This window comes from Cervus elaphus, chromosome 25, assembly GCF_910594005.1.
Source record: "Cervus elaphus chromosome 25, mCerEla1.1, whole genome shotgun sequence".
NCBI lineage: Eukaryota > Metazoa > Chordata > Mammalia > Artiodactyla > Cervidae > Cervus > Cervus elaphus.
In genome coordinates, this window is record NC_057839.1 from 42,616,974 (window position 1) to 42,637,122 (window position 20,149).

Genomic DNA, 20,149 nt, shown 5'->3' on the forward strand with positions numbered 1-20,149 from the left:
CAATATGCTGTTACAGAAATATTACTGAATGTTGTTGAATTTTGTCAAAAGCCTTTTCTGCATTGATTGAGATGATCATAAGGTTTTTATTTTTCAATTTGTTAATGTAGTGCATTATCACACTGATTGATTTGTGGATATTGAAAAATCCTTGCACCCCTGAGTTAAATCCCACTTAATCATGGTGTGTGATCTTTTTAATGTCTTGTTGGATTCAGTTTACTAGTATTTTGTTAAGGATTTTGGTGAATATGTCCATCAGTGATATTGTTCTCTAATTTTTTTTCTTTTTTTTTTTTTTTTTGTCTGGTTTTGGTATCAGGGTAGTGGTGGCTTTACAGAATGAGTTTAGGAGTGTTCCTCCCCTTGCAGTTTTTTGGAATAGTTTCAGAAGGATAGGTGTTACTACTTCTCTAAATGTTTGATAGAATTCTCCTGTTAAGCCATGTGGTCCTGAACTTTTGTTTGTTGGGAGTTTTTCAGTCACAGTTTCAATTTCAGTACTTGTGATTGGCCTTTATTTTTTCTATTGCCTCCTAGTTCAGTTTTGGAAGATTGTAATTTTCTAAGAATTTGTCAATTTCTTCTAGGTTGTCTGTTTTATTGACGTATAGTTGTTTGTGTAGTCTTTTATGATCCTTTGTATTCTGAGGTGTCTGTTGTAACTTCTCCTTTTTTGTTTCTAATTTTATTAATTTGAGCCCTTTCACTTTTTTTCTTGATGCCTCTGGTTAAAAGTTTGTCAATTTTGTTTACCTTTTTAAAGAACTAGCATTTAGTTTCGTTGATCTTTTCTATTGTTTTCTTCCTTTCTATTTTACTTATTTCAGCCCTGATCTTTATGATTTTTTTTTCCTTTTACTAACTTTGGGTTTTGTTTCTCTAGCTGCTTTAGGTTCGTTGTTGTTATTGTTGTTGTTTAGTTGCCAGGTCATGTCCAACTCTTTGTGACTCCATGTAGCATGTCAGGCTTCTCTGTCCCTTACTCTCTCCTGGAGTTTGCCCAGGTTCATGTCCAGTGAATCGGTGATGCCATCTAACCATCACCCTCTTCTCCTTCTGCCTTCAATCTTTCCCAGCATCAGGGTCTTTTCCAGTGAGTCAGCTCTTCACATCAGGTGGCCAAAGTCTTGGAGCTTCAGCATCAGTTCTTTGAAAGAGTATTCAGGGTTGATTTCCTTTAAGATCAACTGGTTTGATCTCCTTGCTTTCTAAAGTAGGAAGTGAAGATTTACCTTACTCCAAGTGAGTTTAGCCTTGGAGTACAAAATAAAACATGGCAAAGGCTAACAGAATTCTGCCAAGAGAATGCACTGGTCATAGCAAACACCCTTTTCCAACAAAACAAAAGATGACTTTATATGTGAACATCATCAAATGGTCAATACCAAAATCATATTGAGGATTAAAGATCTAAATGTAAGACCAGAAACTATAAAACTCCTAGAGGAGAACATAGGCAAAACACTCTCCAACATAAATCACGGCAAGATCCTCTATGACCCACCTCCCAGAATATTGGAAATAAAAGCAAAAATAAACAAATGGGACCTAATGGAACTTAAAAGTTTTTGGACAACAGTGGAAACTATAAGCAATGTGAAAACACAGCTGTCAGAATGGGAGAAAATAATAGCAAATGAAGAAACAGACAAAGGATTAATCTCACAAATATACAAGCAACTCCTGCAGCTCAATTCCAGAAAAATAAATGACCCAATCAAAAAATGGGCCAAAGATCTAAACAGACATTTCTCCAAAGAAGACATACAGATGGCTAACAAACACATGAAAAGATGCTCAACATCACTCATTATCAGAGAAATGCAAATCAAAACCTCAATGAGGTACCATTACACTCCAGTCAGAATGGCTGCTATCCAAAAGTCTATAAGCAATAAATGCTGGAGAGGGTGTGGAGAAAAGGGAACCCTCTTACACTGTTGGTGGGAATGCAAACTAGTACAGCCATTATGGAGAACAGTGTGGAGATTCCTTAAGAAACTGGAAATAGAACTGCCATATGACCCAGCAATCCCACTTCTGGGCATACACACTGAGGAAACCAGATCTGAAAGAGACATGCGCATCCCAATGTTCATCGCAGCACTGTTTATAATAGCCAGGACATGGAAGCAACCTAGATGCCCATCAGTAGACGAATGGATAAGAAAGCTGTGGCACAGTCATTAAGACAGTGTGGTACTGGCACAAAGACAGAAATATAGACCAATGGAACAGAATAGAAAGCCCAGAGATAAATCCACGAACCTATGGACACCTTATCTTTGACAAAGGAGGCAAGGATATACAATGGAAAAAAGACAACCTCTTTAACAAGTGGTGCTGGCAAAACTGGTCAACCACTTGTAAAAGAATGAAACTAGAACACTTTCTAACACCATACACAAAAATAAACTCAAAATGGATTAAAGATCTAAATGTAAGACCAGAAACTATAAAACTCCTAGAGGAGAACATAGGCAAAACACTCTCCGACATAAATCACAGCAAGATCCTCTATGACCCACCTCCCAGAATATTGGAAATAAAAGCAAAACTAAACAAATGGGATCTAATGAAACTTAAAAGCTTTTGCACTACAAAAGAAACTATAAGTAAGGTGAAAAGACAGCCGTCAGATTGGGAGAAAATAATAGCAAATGAAGAAACAGACAAAGGATTAATCTCAAAAATATACAAGCAACTCCTGCAGCTCAATTCCAGAAAAATAAATGACCCAATCAAAAAATGGGCCAGAGAACTAAACAGACATTTCTCCAAAGAAGACATACAGATGGCTAACAAACACATGAAAAGGTGCTCAACATCACTCATTATTAGAGAAATGCAAATCAAAACCACAATGAGGTACCATTACACACCAGTCAGGATGGCTGCTATCCAAAAGTCTACAAGCAATAAATGCTGGAGAGGGTGTGGAGAAAAGGGAACCCTCTTACACTGTTGGTGGGAATGCAAACTAGTACAGCCACTATGGAAAACAGTGTGGAGATTCCTTAAAAAACTGGAAATAGAACTGCCATATGACCCAGCAATCCCACTTCTGGGCATTCACACTGAGGAAACCAGATCTGAAAGAGACACATGCACCCCAATGTTCATCGCAGCACTGTTTATAATAGCCAGGACATGGAAGCAACCTAGATGCCCATCAGCAGATGAATGGATAAGGAAGCTGTGGCACATATACACCATGGAATTTTACTCAGCCGTCAAAAAGAATTCATTTGAACCAGTCCTAATGAGATGGATGAAACTGGAGCCCCTTATACAGAGTGAAGTAAACCAGAAAGATAAAGAACATTACAGCATACTAACACATATATATGGAATTTAGAAAGATGGTAATGATAACCCTATATGCAAAACAGAAAAAGAGACACAGAAATACAGAACAGACTTTTGAACTCTGTGGGAGAAGGTGAGGGTGGGATGTTTCAAAAGATCAGCATGTATACTATCTATGGTGAAACAGATCACCAGCCCAGGTGGGATGCATGAGACAAGTGCTCGGGCCTGGTGCACTGGGAAGACCCAGAGGAATCGGGTGGAGAGGGAGATGGGAGGGGGGATCGGGATGGGGAATAAGTGTAAATCTATGGCTGATTCATATCAATGTATGACAAAACCCACTGAAATGTTGTGAAGTAATTAGCCTCCAACTAATAAAAAAATTAAAAAAAAAAAAAAAGAAAGCTGTGGCACATATACACAATGGAATATTATGCAGCCATTAAAAAGAATACATTTGAATCAGTTCTAATGAGATGGTTGAAACTGGAGCCCATTATACAGAGTGAAGTAAGCCAGAAAGATAAACACCAATACAGTATATTAATGCATATATATGGAATTTAGAAAGATGGTAATGATAACCCTATATGCAAGACAGAAAATGAGACACAGATGTATAGAACAGACTTTTGGACTCTATGGGAGAAGGTGAGGGTGGGATGATCTGAGAGAACAGCATTGAAACATGTATATTATCAAGTGTGAAACAGATCGCCAGTCCAGGTTGGACGCATGAGACAAGTGCTCGGGGCTGGTACACTGGGATGACCCAGAGGGATGGGATGGGGAGGGAGGTTGGAGGGGGGTTCAGGATGGGGAACACATGTAAATCTGTGGCTGATTCACGTCAATGTGTGGCAAAAACCACCACAATATTGTAAAGTAATTAGCCTCCAACTAATAAAAATAATTGGGGGGGGGGGAGTCTAAACCAAATCTTGAAATAAACTGCTAATGCTTCAAGATTTAAAAGAAACAAAAACAAAAATCAAAATCAGATTGATTATATTCTATGTAGCCGAAGATGGAGAAGCTGTATACAGTCAGCAAAAGCAAGACCTGGTGCTGACTGTGACTCAGATCATCAGCTCCTCATATTAAAATTCAGGCTTAAACTAAAGGTGTAAATTTATGCTGTTTATTTGTAATTTCTCTTGTTTCATGAGATAAGATTGGATTGTTATAAACTTCCCTCTTGGAACTTCTTTTCAGTTCAGTTCAGTTCAGTTGCTCAGTCGTGTCTGACTCTTTGCGACCCCATGAATCACAGCACACCAGACCTCCCTGTCCATCACCAACTCCCAGAGTTTACCCAAACTCATGCCCATCGAGTTGGTGATACCATTCAGCCATCTCATCCTCTGTCGTCCCCTTCTCCTCCTGCCCCCAATCCCTCCCAGCATCAGGGTCTTTTCCAATGAGTAAACTCTTCGCATGAGGTGGCCAAAGTATTGGAGCTTCAGCTTCAGCATCAGTCCTTCCAATGAACACCCAGGACTGATCTCCTTTAGGATGGAACTGCTTTTGCTGTGTCCCAAAGATTTTGGATTGTCATGTTTCTGTTTTCATTTGTCTCTAGGTATTTTTATATTCCTTCTTTGATCTCCTTGTTGATTGATTAGCTATTAAGTAGCATACTGTTTGGCAGAGAAGGCAATGGCACCCCACTCCAGTACTCTTGCCTGGAAAATCCCACGGACGGAGGAGCCTGGTAGGCTGCAGTCCATGGGGTCACGAAGAGTCCCACATGACTGAGCGACTTCCCTTTCACTTTTCACTTTCATGCATTGGAGAAGGAAATGGCAACCCACTACAGTGTTCTTGCCTGGAGAATCCCAGGGACAGAGGAACCTGGTAGGCTGCCATCTATGCGGTCACACAGAGTCAGACACAACTGAAGTGACTTAGCAGCAGCAGCATATTGTTTAGCCTCCCATGTTTGTGGGTTTTTTAAAGGTTTGTTTGTTTGTTTTTGTAGTTGATTTCTAATCTCATAGCATTTCAGTCAGAAAAGATGTAAACTTTGGTCTCTAGTTACAGATTCAGAAGGAACTCCATAATGTGCTATGTGATCTGACCATGTAACACAATTAGACCTATTGAATTTTAGAGCTCTTATAATATCATGCTTAGTAAAGGAACATACTCTTACCTCAAAATACATTATCTTTCATCTGTGACCCACCATTATTATACCGGAGCCCATCTCTGCAGAGTGTGTGGTGTCTGTTTGCTTGTACCTCATTCTCTAATGAGTCCAAGGAGTCACTGAATTGTAGTTTGTTCAACTTTTTTCTCACTGTAAGGGCAGGAGTGATGAATTCCAAGCTTTTTATGTGTTGGAGCTGAAACTGGAAATCAGATTATTTTTTAAAAATCCTTTAAGCCCAATATTTTCAATAGGCTATGTCTGTGTTGACCATTGTCTATCAAACTGTCCTAGAATAGTACACTATACTTGCAGATGGCAAATTCAGTTTTTTCATTTTATTTTGAAATTTCTTTCTGTTCTGTTAGTTGTATATACCACATCAAGGGAACCAATTTATATATGATTGGTTCCTTTCTGTCAGTTCATCATAGCTTCTCTATTCTTTTTCATCTCTATTTTTGTCTATTTTAGCTGCATTCTGTAATGTTTTCTAGAGCTCTTCATCAACTTGATCTTTCACTGTGAACACTAATTAATTGCTGTTTATAAATAATCAGTTCTAAAATAATTTTATGTTCTCTCTAGCTCATTCTCTAGTGTCATTTTTACCTTATTTTGCTGTCATCATTTCACCATGAATTTATTCTTTCAAAAATGTCAGCTTTCCCTTGTGTGCTCAGTCGCTCAGTTATGTCTGACTCTCTGTGACCCCATGGACTATATCGCACTAGGCTCCTCTGTCCATGGAATTTTCCAGGCAAGAATACTGGAATAGGTTGTCATTGCATCCACCAGTGGGTCTTCCTGACCCTGAGATTGAACCCGAGTCTCCTGTGTCTTAGGCATTGGCAGGCAGATTCTTTACCACTGCACTACCTTCTCTTTAACTGTACTTAATTCACAAAGATTTTTGATAATTGATATTTAATTCTCCAAGCCAGGCTTCAACAGTATAGAACTGTGAACTTCCAGATGTTCAAGCTGGATTTAGAAAATGCAGAGGAACCAGAGATCAAATTGCCAACATCTGCTAGATCATGGAAAAAGCAAGAGAGTTCCAGAAAAACATCTACTGCTGCTTTATTGACTATGCCAAAGCTTTTGGCTATGTCCACAGCAAACTGTGGAAAATTCTTCAAGAGATGGGGATACCAGACCACCTGACCTGCCTCCTGAGAAATCTGTATGCAGGTCAAGAAGCAACAGTTAGAACTGGACATGGTACAACAGACTGGCTCCAGAGTGGGAAAGGAATATGTCAAGGTTGTATGTTGCCACCCTGCTTATTTAACTTGTATGAAGAGTACATCATGAGAAATGCTGGACTGGATGAAGCACAAGCTGGAATCAAGATTTCCGGGAGAAATATCAATAACCTCAGATACACAGATGACACCACCCTTGTGGCAGAAATTGAAGAACTGAAGAGCTTCTTGATGAAAGTGAAAGAGGAGAGTGAAAAGGTTGGCTTGAGGCTCAACATTCATAAAACTAAGATCATGGCATCTGGTCCCATCACTTCATAGCAAATCAATGGTGAAACAGTGACAGACTTTATTTTGGGGGGCTGCAAAATCACTGCAGATGGTGACTGCAGCCATGAAATTAAAGGATGCTTGCTCCTTGGAAGAAAAGTTATGACCAACCTAAACAGCATATTAAAAAGCAGAGACATTACTTTGCCAACAAAGGTCTGTCTAGTCAAAGCTATAGTTTTTTCAATAGTCACGTATGGATGTGAGAGTTGGACTATAAAGAAAGCTGAGCCCTGATGAATTGATGCTTTTGAACTGTGGTGTTGGAGAAGACTCTTGAGAGTCCCTTGGACATCAAGGAGATCCAACCTGTAAATCCTAAAGGAAATCAATCCTGAATATTCATTGGAAGGACTGATGCTGAAGCTGAAACTCCAATACCTCAGCCACCTGATGCAAAGAAATGACTCATTTGAAAAGATCCTGATGCTGGGAAGGATTGAGGGCAGGAGGAGAAGGGGATGACAGAGGATGAGATGGTTGGATGGCATCACTGACTCGATGGACATGAGTTTGAGTAAACTCTGGGAGTTGGTGATGGACAATGAGGCCTGGCATGCTGCAGCCATGGGGTCGCAAAGAGTCAGACACGACTGAGCGGCTGAACTGAGCTGAACTGAACTGATTTTCATCCAGAATGGATTATTTTTATGGGATTGCAAAATATACAGTTTTTTTTTAATGTTTTGTTTTTCTGTATTGTTTCAGTGTAGTTGCTCTATCTTTTCCACTTCTCCATCTCTTTTCCAAAATATGTGGGTAGTTTCTCCTTGCCAACTTTCTGCTTTATCTGATCATTTTTGTAAATATCTCTGAACCCATGACTGAGTTCTATGTTTAACTTTTCACAATAGTTACCTAGGGAGGGGCAGTGGTAGGATGAAGGTGAGAGAAAAAAGCTGGAGGTGTGTATTGATTCCATTCACAGATTTTGTCTTTAATCTCTCTGGAAATTTGTTAAACATCTCTTATCAGATTTTTACTGTCTAGGGGGCATTACCAGATACATGAGGGTATTGCATTGTTTCCTTATTTCACAGTGAGTCTACCAGTTCAGGCTCACTAAATCTTTGGCTATATGAAAACAACCACTACTTAACTCACCACTCCCCCAGCATTTCTTCTGCTTCACGCCCAGCTGTGGTCATGTTGGAGAAATACTCAAAATGTAGAGGTTGTTCCAACAATCAACATGATGCTTTTTAGCTACTATGGAAAAGTATTCAGTGGTTAGAGGAATGGTATTTTCCTTTTATTCTCATCTTTTATTTTGCCAAACTTTTATTTATTATAGACAATTAGTTCTGGATAATTCTTCCTGAGGTATTTCTCTCATGTTCCTCTGGGCCAGGAAAAACAAATTCATGACTCTTTTTAGTTCTTTCAGCTTCTCATTCACCCACCCTCAGTCCTATTTTTTGTGCCGTCAAGAGACTTTTCAGGATTTTGTCCACTCACTTTCTATCCCCATGGTACAGCTTCTGTTTGTTCTCTTTGTGTGTGTGTGTGATATTGTATTTGGAAGAAAGAGATGATAGATAGAGAAACTTGAATTATTTTCAGAATCTTCATTATATAATGATGCCTTAAAAATTTTAGGATTCATGATTATTTCTCTCTTGTAAGAGTAGTATTTCTATTTTCTTCATTCATTTTATTTCTTATTTTCATTAATAGTTTATGTTTAGGGAAGGAAGCTTCTATAATCCTATATTTACTATGTAATGTTTCCTCATATGTTCTTTAATATAATACAATATCTGGTGGTGATAAAGAAATCCAGTAGTTTTTGAAAGAAAACTACTATGAAAATGAGCATCCTGAACATGCATCTTGATGTGAATTATCTTCACATCAGTTGGGAATTTGGATAATTGGAAAAAAAAAAAAAAGGCTAAGTAATTGAAGTCCACTCATGTACTGAGGATTTTAGTCATACTGTCAGTTTCTTCTATGACTAAATTTGCTAATGGGCTCATTGATTGTACCTAACTCATTCAGTTCAGTTCAGTCACTCAGTCGTGTCAGACTCTTTGTGACCCATGGACTGCAGTATTCCAGGCTTCCCTTGTCCATCACCAACTCCTGGAGCTTGCTCAAACTCATGTCCATCGAGTCGGTGATGCCATCCAACCGTCTCATCCTCTGTTGTCCCCTTATCCTCCTGCCTTCAATCTTTCCCAGCACCAAGGTCTTTTCCAACGAATCAGTTCTTCACATCAGGTGGCCAGGGTATTGGAGTTTCAGCTTCAGCATCAGTGCTTCCAATGAATATTCAGGACTGATCTCCTTTAGGATTGACTGGTTGGCTCTCCTTGCAATTCAAGGGACTCTCAAGAGTCTCTCCAACACCACAGTTCAAAAGCATCAATTCATCGGTGCTCAGCTTTCTTTATAGTCCAACTCTCATTATAAAGATGCAAATGAACGTTATGGGTGTCAGGTAAGGAATAAAGGGAGGATGGTGTAATTCACACCCTCTGCCCACCCCCAATTCCATGGCCATATATTTGAAAGCTGACCTGGTTTCTGACATGACAGCTTACCCAGAAACACATTTCATTTTGATGATGAGGAATCTTTGAAACAGATGTAGCAAAGCTGAATCTAAGCAAAGCTGAGATAGGTGAGGTTTGTTGTCAAAGCCCCTTAACCCTTTATTTCATGGATCACAAGTTTCTCAAGACCACTATACCCATCCCCTGTAGTGCTTGATGAAATTTGTTCTCAAATTTTTTCACTCTAAGGAATAAATAACTGGTGAGGGACCTTACCTAGGGGAAATCTGCATTTAATCAGGATTAAATCCTTAAGTAAAAGTGGTTAGATTATGGAATGTAGAACTTTAGGTATCAGCAAGCTTATCATTTTGGGGCATCTTAGAACCCTGAAATCATACGATTAATACTTGACTAATGCCTATTCTACTTTTTCCATAAGGAAAACCTTCAGTGGTAATTAAATTAATTTCTCTTCACCTTTTCCATTCTGCTGAAGTTGGACAAAGCTTTGTGTACTGATTCAGCAAATATTAGCTTATTGGTATATCTTTAACACATTGAAATGAGTCTGGAAAATATATCTAGGACTTCCTTTGACTGAACATTTACCAAGACTAAAAAGAACAGAGAGAATCCTTCCATGGCTCAACTTCTATGAAGCTGTTCTCATTTTCTCACAGTTCTTGAACTCTAACCTGCGACCCTGGCTCAGATTTCACCAGTGTTTTGTTCTCTGGATAAGCTCTGGCCCTGAGAGATTTTAGATAATCTACTCCTAATATTTTTTTTGAAAGAGGGCTGTCTTTGGCCCTCCCAGCTTCCAAGGAGGTCTCTGGAATCCCTTTAACTTGTTTCTAATGAAAAGTCTCAAATGTTGCCATGATTTCAAACTTAGACCCCTTGCCATAGGCTACTCTGTGCACATGTATGCTCAGTCACATGTCCGACTCTATGCAACCCAGTGGACTGTAGCCTGCCAGGCTCCTCTGTCTACAGGATTTTACAAGCAGGAACACTGGAGTGGGTTTCTATTTCCTCCTCGAGGGGATCTTCCTGACCCAGGTATCAAACCCGCATCTCCTGCGTCTCCTGCATTGGCAGGCAGATTCTTTACCACTGAGCCACCTCTGGGTATATCTAAAGCTCTGTTTCAAACTAGGGAGCATTTATACATCCCTGTACCAAGTACTGTCAAGTGCTATGAGAAAGACAAAAAAATAGAGTTTTTCATGCAGTGAAACCTTTGGCAGTTGCTCATGACTCCTCTTAGCCCTGTGCATGTCAAGCTCCTAAATTTCATTATAGTGGGGATGGAGATACAAGCAAGAGAAGGCAGACAATAAACAAACAAAAGTAAAATATAAAATGTGTCAGGTGATCATTAGCGCTATGGAGAAAAATGAAACAGTGAAGCAGGTCAGGAATGCTAGGTAAGGTGTTGAGGGGATTCTATTTTAATTTAAAAAAAAAAGTCAGAAAGGTCCTATTGAGAAGATGACTTTTGAACAAAATATGATGAAGACTAGGGCCTGAGTCGTGCAGACATTTGGAAGAAGAGCATGCCACACAGAGTATATAGCAAGGGTAAACATTGTTTATAGGTGAAAATATACCTGGTTTTAGACATGGTAAGTGTTTAGTGTTAGCAGAATGGTTGAAAGTGAAAGTCGCTCAGTCGTGTCCGACTCTTTGCAACCCCATGGACTATTGTCTGTGGAATTCTCCAGGCAAGAATACTGGAGTGGGTTGCCATTCCCTTCTCCAGGGGATCTTTCCAACCCAGGTCAACCCAGCTGAGCCATGGTTGAACGAGGGAGAGGTAAATAGGAAATGAGGCCAAAGAGTTAAAAGGATGGACAGACAGATCTTGTAGGGACTTATAGGACATTGTAAGGATTTAACTTCCTCTAGTTTGAGTAAAATTGAAGGCTATTAGACTCCTGTATAAAGTCTGATATGATCTAACTTAGTTTTTTCAAAGAACCACTTTATTTTCTGTTGAAACTAAAGAAGAAAAGGGTGCAAATAGTGTATCTAGTATAACATTCTAAGCAGCTAATAATTAGGATTCATATTGTGGTGGTGGTATTAAAGCAGTGAGAAGTGGTAAGAGTCCACATAGATGCTAAATGATGGAGAGTCAATAAGATTTGCTGAAGAACAGGATGCTGGTCCTGAGACAGTGATGTCTGCAAGATTTTTGACTTGTGACTGGTGGGAGACGGGTAACAACTGAGATGGAGAAGATTGTAGGAGGAACAGAATTTGGGAGAAGAACAGGTGCTCAGTTAGGGGATTCCTAGTAGTAAACTGAAATTCAATTCACTGAATTAAAATTTAAGAAATTTTGATAGAAACCTGGCAGTCATCAGCATATAAATGGTATATAAAGAAAAGGGAAGAGATCTGAGCATTTCAGACAGCATCACCCAGACTTCTTAATTCTCTGGCTTCTTGCTGGTTTTGGTCATCAGAGGGCACTTGTAGGAAAGCAGAGATGAGAGAAAAGCAAAGGTGGGAGCTTGGGAGGTCACTCCCACCCCCGGGTCATGTCCATGGCTGATAGCCCCTCTCTTGTAGCAAGAAGTTTCACTGAGCTCTGGTCACCGCTCCTTCTTCAGCCTCTCTTGGGCCAAGCACTGATGGAGTGACAACTGCTTTTCAGTATTCCCAGTCCTGGGTGCTTTACCCTCTCAGTGGTTCCCTTGACCCTATCCACTCCATTTAACTATATTACTGCCTTGGAGTATGCCATCTGTTTTTTGGCAGGACCCAAATGACAATAGTAGAACTGGTAAAGATAAATTAGTGGTAATAGCACTTGGAGCTTCCCTCATAATAAGTCGATAAAGAACCTACCTGCAATGCAGGAGACCCAGATTTGATACCTGGGTTGGGAAGATCCTCTGGAGAAGGAAATGGCAACCCATTCCAGTATTCTTGCCTGGAGAATCCCATGGACAGAGAAGCCTGGCAGGCTACAGTCCATGCAGTCACAAATGTCAGACTTGACTAAACCAATAACACTTAAACCCTGAGGCCCAATCTATTGTCAATTAGTGGTTATCATTTGGATTGATATTATCATAATTTCCACACAGCTATTGAATTTATTTTATTATATTTTATTTGCTTCATTTTATAATGTCTTATAATTGAATGGATTAGTAGTATATTAGAAGGAAGGGAACAGCTTCGACTTGTTACATGACCTTAAAAAAGTCATGTCACTTTCCAGAACTTCAGTTTCTGCTTGAGTTAAGTAGACATAGTAACTACTGCCTCTGTTTCTAAACTCCCTAAACTCCTCCTTTAACGTCTTAGAAGAAAATTGTTAGAGAAGCATAAAGGCTGATTGCTTACTATTAAATTATTCTGCTAGTACATAAAACCCACAAATGCTAGCGAGGATTAGAAGAGATGGTTAAGGATGGGGGAAGGCTGTCAGTATCTGCAAAGCCAAACTGCATGTCATTTCAAGCTGCATTTAGTAATTTTTTTTTTTCTATCAGAATCAATTCTTTTGGTCAAAGTCACATGACTAAGGCAGAAAACAATCTAAAAGGCTTTGGAATGACAATCTAAATTTTGACCATTGCCAGCGTTTTTCCTCTAGGTCCCGTTGCTGAAAGCATCATCTGAAAATGACACACAGTCCACCCAGCCCTGGAGTTTGGCAACTGAGCACCTTCAATCTCTGGCCTTCAGTACCCAGAGGACAGTTCTTAAATCTACAAACTGTCTCGTGCAGCACTTCCCCCCCCCCTCAAATAATATCCAGTTACTGAGTGCTGTGCTGGGAAAACCTGGGGAAATGCTAGAAGGAAACGCAGCTGAGAGTCACTGTGGTCTGACAGCTCTCCAGCTGCTTTGAAAATATTTTGGCAAAAACAAGATGTTAAGTAAAACTGTTTCATTTGGTAACATACCCAAAACTGCAGGTTTTACATTTTCAGCACTATGGTTTGGGCCAAAGGGGGGAAAAAAAGGAAAAAAAAAAAAAGAGGGGGGAAAAGCTGTTCTTGGGGAAGGGAAATAGAATCTAAGAGAAAAGGAGGAAGACTTTGCATGCACTAGATACAGGAATGAGGGCCGGGAGGAAGCACAAGGAGGCATATTTAACATCATCTCCTTACTTTTCTTTCCTGAGGAATTTCCCTTGTCAAAATGCACCATTCTCTTTTGCCCTTAGATGACCTGAGAGGGATTCTCTGGGGTAGGGCTTGTGTTCTTCCTTATTACAGGACGATTGATTGGGAAAGGGAGTCGACTGCACGTGGCCATCCACATCAGAGCACACACAGGGGATGAAATGGAATGGTTTCCATTTCAACCTACTAGCAGGACATCCTTAGAGGATGTGCTTTATCTTTCTTGCTTCATTTTCTTCCCAGTTGCAACCACACATGAAATCATTCAGCTCTTGAAAATTAGGCTTGCTGCTCTCTCAGTGTTTGTAAATGCTGTTTTCTCTACCCAGAATTCTCGGTCCCAACTTTTACCACCCTTTCTCGGGGAATTCTCCTCTGAGTCTCCAGATGATGTTAGCTTCTTCTGTTCTTTTTCTGACTCTCTGTCTACATATTCTATAATCATCTATAAATTCTATGAGGGCTTGTCCGTCATCCTATCCCCAGGACCTAGCATACAGGGGATGCTTAATTTAAAAATATCAACCAGGTTATTTTGTGAATAAATGACCCATTCACTGTGCAACATAAGCCTATGTTTTTTAAACATAGAAAATATTTTTAAAAAGAAAAAAATGTCAACCAGTTGTCTGATTGAATCTGCATACATTTACTTCCTATTTCTCACTGCGCTCCTTTCCTATTAACTTTTCCTGCTTTGTTTTTGTTTCCCCTTATATTTCTTTTTTTTTTCTCCCTATTATGCTTTCTTTCCACCCTATTCTGAGGCCCCACCTAAAGAAAACATGCTCCAAACTACAGAAAGTTAATTCTAGACGGTGTTTCAAAGATTATTTAATTCAGTCCCTCCAATTCTGTAATTGTACTCTATTGTTCAAGGTCACAAAGCTAGGAGGGAGCAGTTGAATTCATATCACAGCCTTGTAATTCTGACTCTAGTTTTAGTCTTCCTTTCATTATTGTCACATTATATAAAGTGTTAGAAGAGAAAACAACACCCATTTGTGGATGTGACTGGTGATGGAAGGAAAGTCCAATGCTGCAAAGAGCAATATTGCACAGGAACCTGGAATGCTAGGTCCATGAACCAAGGCAAATTGGAAGTGGTCAAACAGGAGATGGCAAGAGTGAACATCAGCATTTAGGAATCAGCGAACTAACTGGAATGGGTGAATTTAACTCAGATGACCATTATATATACTACTGTGTGCAAGAATCCCTTAGAAGAAATGGAGTAACCATCATAGTCAACAAAAGAGTCCAAAATGCAGTACTTAGATGCAATCTCAAAAATTACAGAATGATCTCTGTTCATTTCCAAGGCAAACCATTCAATAACACAGTAATCCAAGTCTATGCCCCAACCAGTAATGCTGAAGAAGCTGAAGTTGAACAGTTCTATGAAGACCTACAAGATCTTCTAGAGCTAACACCCAACAAAGATGGCCTTTTCATTATAGGGGACTGGAATGCAAAAGTAGGAAGCCAAGAGATACCTGGAGTAATAGGCAAATTTGACCTTGGAGTACAAAACAAAGCAGGTCAAAGGCTAACAGAGTTTTGCCAAGAGAGCACACTGGTCATAGCAAACACCCTCTTCCAACAACACAAGAGAAAACTCTACACATGGACATCACCAGATGGTCAATACCAAAATCAGATTGATTATATTCTTTGCAGTCAAAGATGGAGAAGCTCTATACAGTCAGCAAAAACAAGACCGGGTGCTGACTGTGGCTCAGATCATGAACTCCTTATTGCCGAATTCAGACTTAAATTGAAGAAAGTAGGGAAAACCACTAGACCATTCAGGTACGACCTAAATCAAATCCCTTACAATTATACAGTGGAAGTGAGAAATAGATTTAAGAGACTAGATCTAATAGACAGAGTGCCTGAAGAACTATGGACAGAGGTTCATGACATTGTCCAGGGGCAGTGGTCAAGACCATCCCCAAGAAAAAGAAATGCAAAAAGGCAAAATGGTTGTCCAAAGAGGACTTACAAATAGCTGAGAAAAGAAAGAAGCTAAAGGTGAAGGAGAAAAGGAAAGATATACCTATTTGATTGCAGAGTTCCAAAGAATAGCAAAGAGAGATAAAAAAGGCTTCCTAAGTGATCAATGCAAAGAAATAGAGGAAAACAATAGAATTGGAAATACCAGAGATCTCTTCAAGAAAATTAGAGATACCAAGGGAACATTTCATGCAAAGATGGGCTCAATAAAGGACAGAAATGGTATGGACCTAACAGAAGAAGAAGATATTAAGAAGAAGTGGCAACAATACACAGAAAAACTCTACAAAAAAGATCTTCATGACCCAGATAATCATAATGGTGTGATCACTCAGCTAGAGCCAGACATTCTGGAATGTGAAATCAAGTAGGCCTTAGGAAGCATCACTACAAACAAAGCTAGTGGAGTTATAGAGTTCCAGTTAAGCTATTTCAAATCCTGAAAGATGATGCTGTGAAAGTGCTGCACTCAATATGCCAGCAAATTTGGAAAACTCAGCAGTGGCCACAGGACTGGAAAAGGTCAGTTTTCATTCCAACCCCAAAGAAAGGCAATGCCAAAGAATGTTCAAACACTGCACAATTGCACTCATCTCACACGCTAGCAAAGTAATGCTCAAAATTCTCCAAGCCAGGCTTCAACAGTACATGAGCCATGAACTCCCAGATGTTCAAGCTGGATTTAGAAAGGGCAGAGGAACCAGAGATCAAATTGCCAACATCCGCTAAATCATTGAAAAAGCAAAAGAGTTCCTGAAAAACATCTACTTTTGCTTTATTGACTACACCAAAGCCGTTGACTGTGTGGATCACAACAAACTGTAAAATTCTTAAAGAGACAGGAATACCAGACCACCTGACCTGCCTCCTGAGAAATCTGTATGCAGGTCAAGAAGCAACAGTTAGAACTGGACATGCAACTATAGACAGGAGTTGAGGAGTACAGGAGTATAGACAGGAAAGGAGTACATCATGGCTGTATATTGTCACCCTGTTTATTTAACTTATATGCATATTACATCATGCAAAATGCCGAGTTAGATGAAGCACAAGCTGGAATCAAGATTGCGGGGAGAAATATCAATTACCTCAGATGTGCAGATGACACCACCCTTGTGGCAGAAAGTGAAGAAGAACTAAAGAGCCTCTTGATGAAAGTGAAAGAGGAGAGTGAAAAAGTCGGCTTAAAACTCAACATTCAGAAAACTAAGATCATGGCATCTGGTCCCATCACTTCATGGCAAATAGTTGGGGAAACAATGGAAACAGTGAAACAGACTTTATTTTGGGGGGCTCCAAAATCACTGCAGATGGTTACTGGAGTTATGAAATTAAAAGATGCTTACTCCTTGGATGAAAAATTATGACCAACCTAGACAGCATATTAAAAAGCAGAGACATTACATTACCAACAAAGGTCCATCTAGTCAAAGCTATGGTTTTTCCAGTAGTCATGTATGGATGTGACAAGTGGACTATAAAGAAAGCTGAGTGCTGAAGAATTGATGCTTCTGAAATGTGTTGTTGGAGAAAACTCTTGAGAGTCCCTTAGATTGCAAGGAGATCCAACTTATAAATCCTAAAGGAAATCAGTCCTGAATATTCTTCAGAAGGTCTGATGCTGAAGCTGAAACTCCAATACTCTGGCCACCTGATGCGAAGAACCAACTCATTAAAAAAGACCGTGATGCTGGGAAAGTTTGAAGGCGGAAGTAGAAGTGGACGGCAGAGGATAAGATGGTTGGATGGCATCACCAATGCGATGAACATGAGTTTGAGTATGCTCCGAGAGTTGATGGTGGACAGGGAAGCCTGGCGTGCTGAAGTGCGTGGGGTCGCAAAAAGCCAGACACGACTGAGCAACTGAACTGACTGACTGACTGAACCATTTTTAATCTGATTTTCTTATTGAGTTTTGTGAGTTCTTTGTATGTTTGGATACTGGTTGAATCATTTGCAAATATCCTCTCCAATTCATTAAATTAACTTTTCATTTTGTTGGTCGTTTCCTTCACTGTATAAAACCTTTAAGTTTGAGGTAGATTATTTTTGCTTTTGTTGTCCTTACCTGAGGAGACAGATTCAAAAATATTATTAAAACTGATGTCAGGAACCATACTGTGTTTTCTTCTAGGAGTTTTATGGTTTCAAGTCTTACATTTAAGTCTAACCCATTTGAGCTTATTCATATGGTATAACCAAGTGTTAACAGTTTTTTGCATATAGCTGTCCAATTTTTTCCCAGCACAATTTATTAAAGAGACGAGTCTTTTCTGCATCATATATTCTTGGCTCCTTTTTCATAAATTAATTGAAAACTCCAACGTGGGTTTCTTACTGTATTGTACTCTCTAGTCTGTTCCATTGATCTCTGTGTCTCTTTTTGTGCCATTACCATACAGTTTTAAAAAACATAGCTTTGTAGTATAGTTCAAAACCAGGGAGCATGATCCCTCTAGCTTAGTTCTTTCTTAAGGTTGCTTTGGCTTTTTAGGGTCTTTTGTGGTTCCATACAAATTTTAAGAGTATTTGTTCTAGTTCTGTGAAAAATGTCATCAATACTTCAATAGGAATTGCATTGAATATATAGATTGCTTTGGGTAATATGAATATTTTAACAATATTAAGATATTGTTTAATATTGTTAAGTATGAGAATGGTATATCTTTCTATTTATTTATGTTGTTTTTAATTTCTTTCATCGGTGCTTTATAGTTTTCAGTGTCTTTTACCTACTTGGTTAAATTTACTCCCAGGTATTTCATTCTTTTTGATGGAATTGTAAATGGGATTATTTTCTTAATTTCTATTTCTGATAGCTTTTTATTAGTATATAGACATTATGCTTTGTTCTTTTTTCTAGTTTCTTTAGGTGTAAGCTCAGGTTGTTTGAGACTTTTTCTTGTTTTCTGAAGTATGCCTGTATCACTATAAACCACACTCTTGGAACTTTTTTTGCTTCATCCTATAGATTTTGGAACATTATGTTTTCATTTTCCTTTACTTCAAGGTATTTTTTTCTTCATGATCCATTAGTTATTTAATAGCATCTGGTTTAGCCTCTGCTTGTTTGTGCTTTTTCCGGTTTTCTCCTTGTAATTAATTTCTAGTTTCATACCATTGCGGTAGGAAAAGATGCCTGATATGATTTCAACCTACTTAAATTTATTGAGACTGTTTTATGGCTAAATATGATATATACTGGAGAAAGTACCATTTGCACTTAAAAACAATGTGTTTTCTGTTGTTTTTTAGTGTGTTGTTCTGTTTAGCTATCAAGTTCATTAGGCTAACGTGTCATTCAAGGGTCATTGTTTCTTAATTGTTTTTTTGTCTGGATGATCTATCCATTGATGTAGGGGGTTATTAAAGTTCCCTACTCTTATTATATTACTGTGAATGTCTCTCTTTATATGTAGTACTGTTTGCTTTATTTATTTATTTATTTACATTCTCCTATGTTGGGTACGTATTTTGTTCTTGTTGTTGTTTAGTTGCTAAGTTGTGTCTGACCCATGAATTGTAGCCCAACAGGCTCCTCTGTGCATGGGATTTCCCAGGCTAGAATACCACAATGAGGTACCATTACATGCCAGTCAGGATGGCTGCTATCCAAAAGTCTACAAGCAATAAACGCTGGAGAGGGTATGGAGAAAAAGTAACCCTCTTACACTGTTGGTGGGAATGTAAACTAGTACAGCCACTATGGAGAACAGTGTGGAGATTCCTTAAAAAACTGGAAATAGAACTGCCATATGACCCAGCAATCCCACTCCTCGGCATACACACCGAGGAAACCAGATCTGAAAGAGACACGTGCACCACAATGTTCATCACAGCACTGCTCATAATAGCCAGGACATGGAAGCAACCTAGATGCCCATCAGCAGACGAATGGATAAGGAAGCTATGGTATATATACACAATGGAATATTACTCAGCCATTAAAAAGAATACATTTGAATCAGCTCTAATGAGATGGATGAAACTGGAGCCCATTATACAGAGTGAAGTAAGCCAGAAAGATAAACTCAAATACAGTATACTAACGCATATATATGGAATTTAAAAAGATGGTAACGATAACCCTATATGCAAAACAGAAAAAGAGACACAGATGTGTAGAACAGACTTTTGGACTCTGTGGGAGAAGGCGAGGGTGGGATGTTCTGAGAGAATAGCATTGAAAGTATACTATCAAGTGTGAAACAGATCACCAGCCCAGGTTGGATGCATGAGACAAGTGCTTAGGGCTGGTGCACTGGGAAGACCCAGAGGGATGGGATGGGGAGGGAGGTTGGAGGGGGGATCAGGATGGGGAACACAGGTAAATCCATGGCTGATTCATGTCAATGTATGACAAAAGCCACTACAATATTGTAAAGTAATTAGCCTCCAACTAATAAAAATAAATGATAAATAAAAATAAAGTGGGTTACCGTTTCTTTCTCCAGGTGATCCTCCCAGACCCAGAAT

General features: G+C 39.2%; 1 long non-coding RNA gene across 1 annotated transcript; it reads left to right on the forward strand.

Moving 5' to 3' along the window:
• Positions 1-285: 285 nt before the first annotated feature.
• On the forward strand, positions 286-17,611 carry LOC122683570. Its single transcript, XR_006337779.1, has 3 exons — positions 286-401; positions 10,937-10,941; positions 17,596-17,611. It is a non-coding gene; the product is annotated as an uncharacterized LOC122683570 (long non-coding RNA).
• Positions 17,612-20,149: the final 2,538 nt, after the last annotated feature.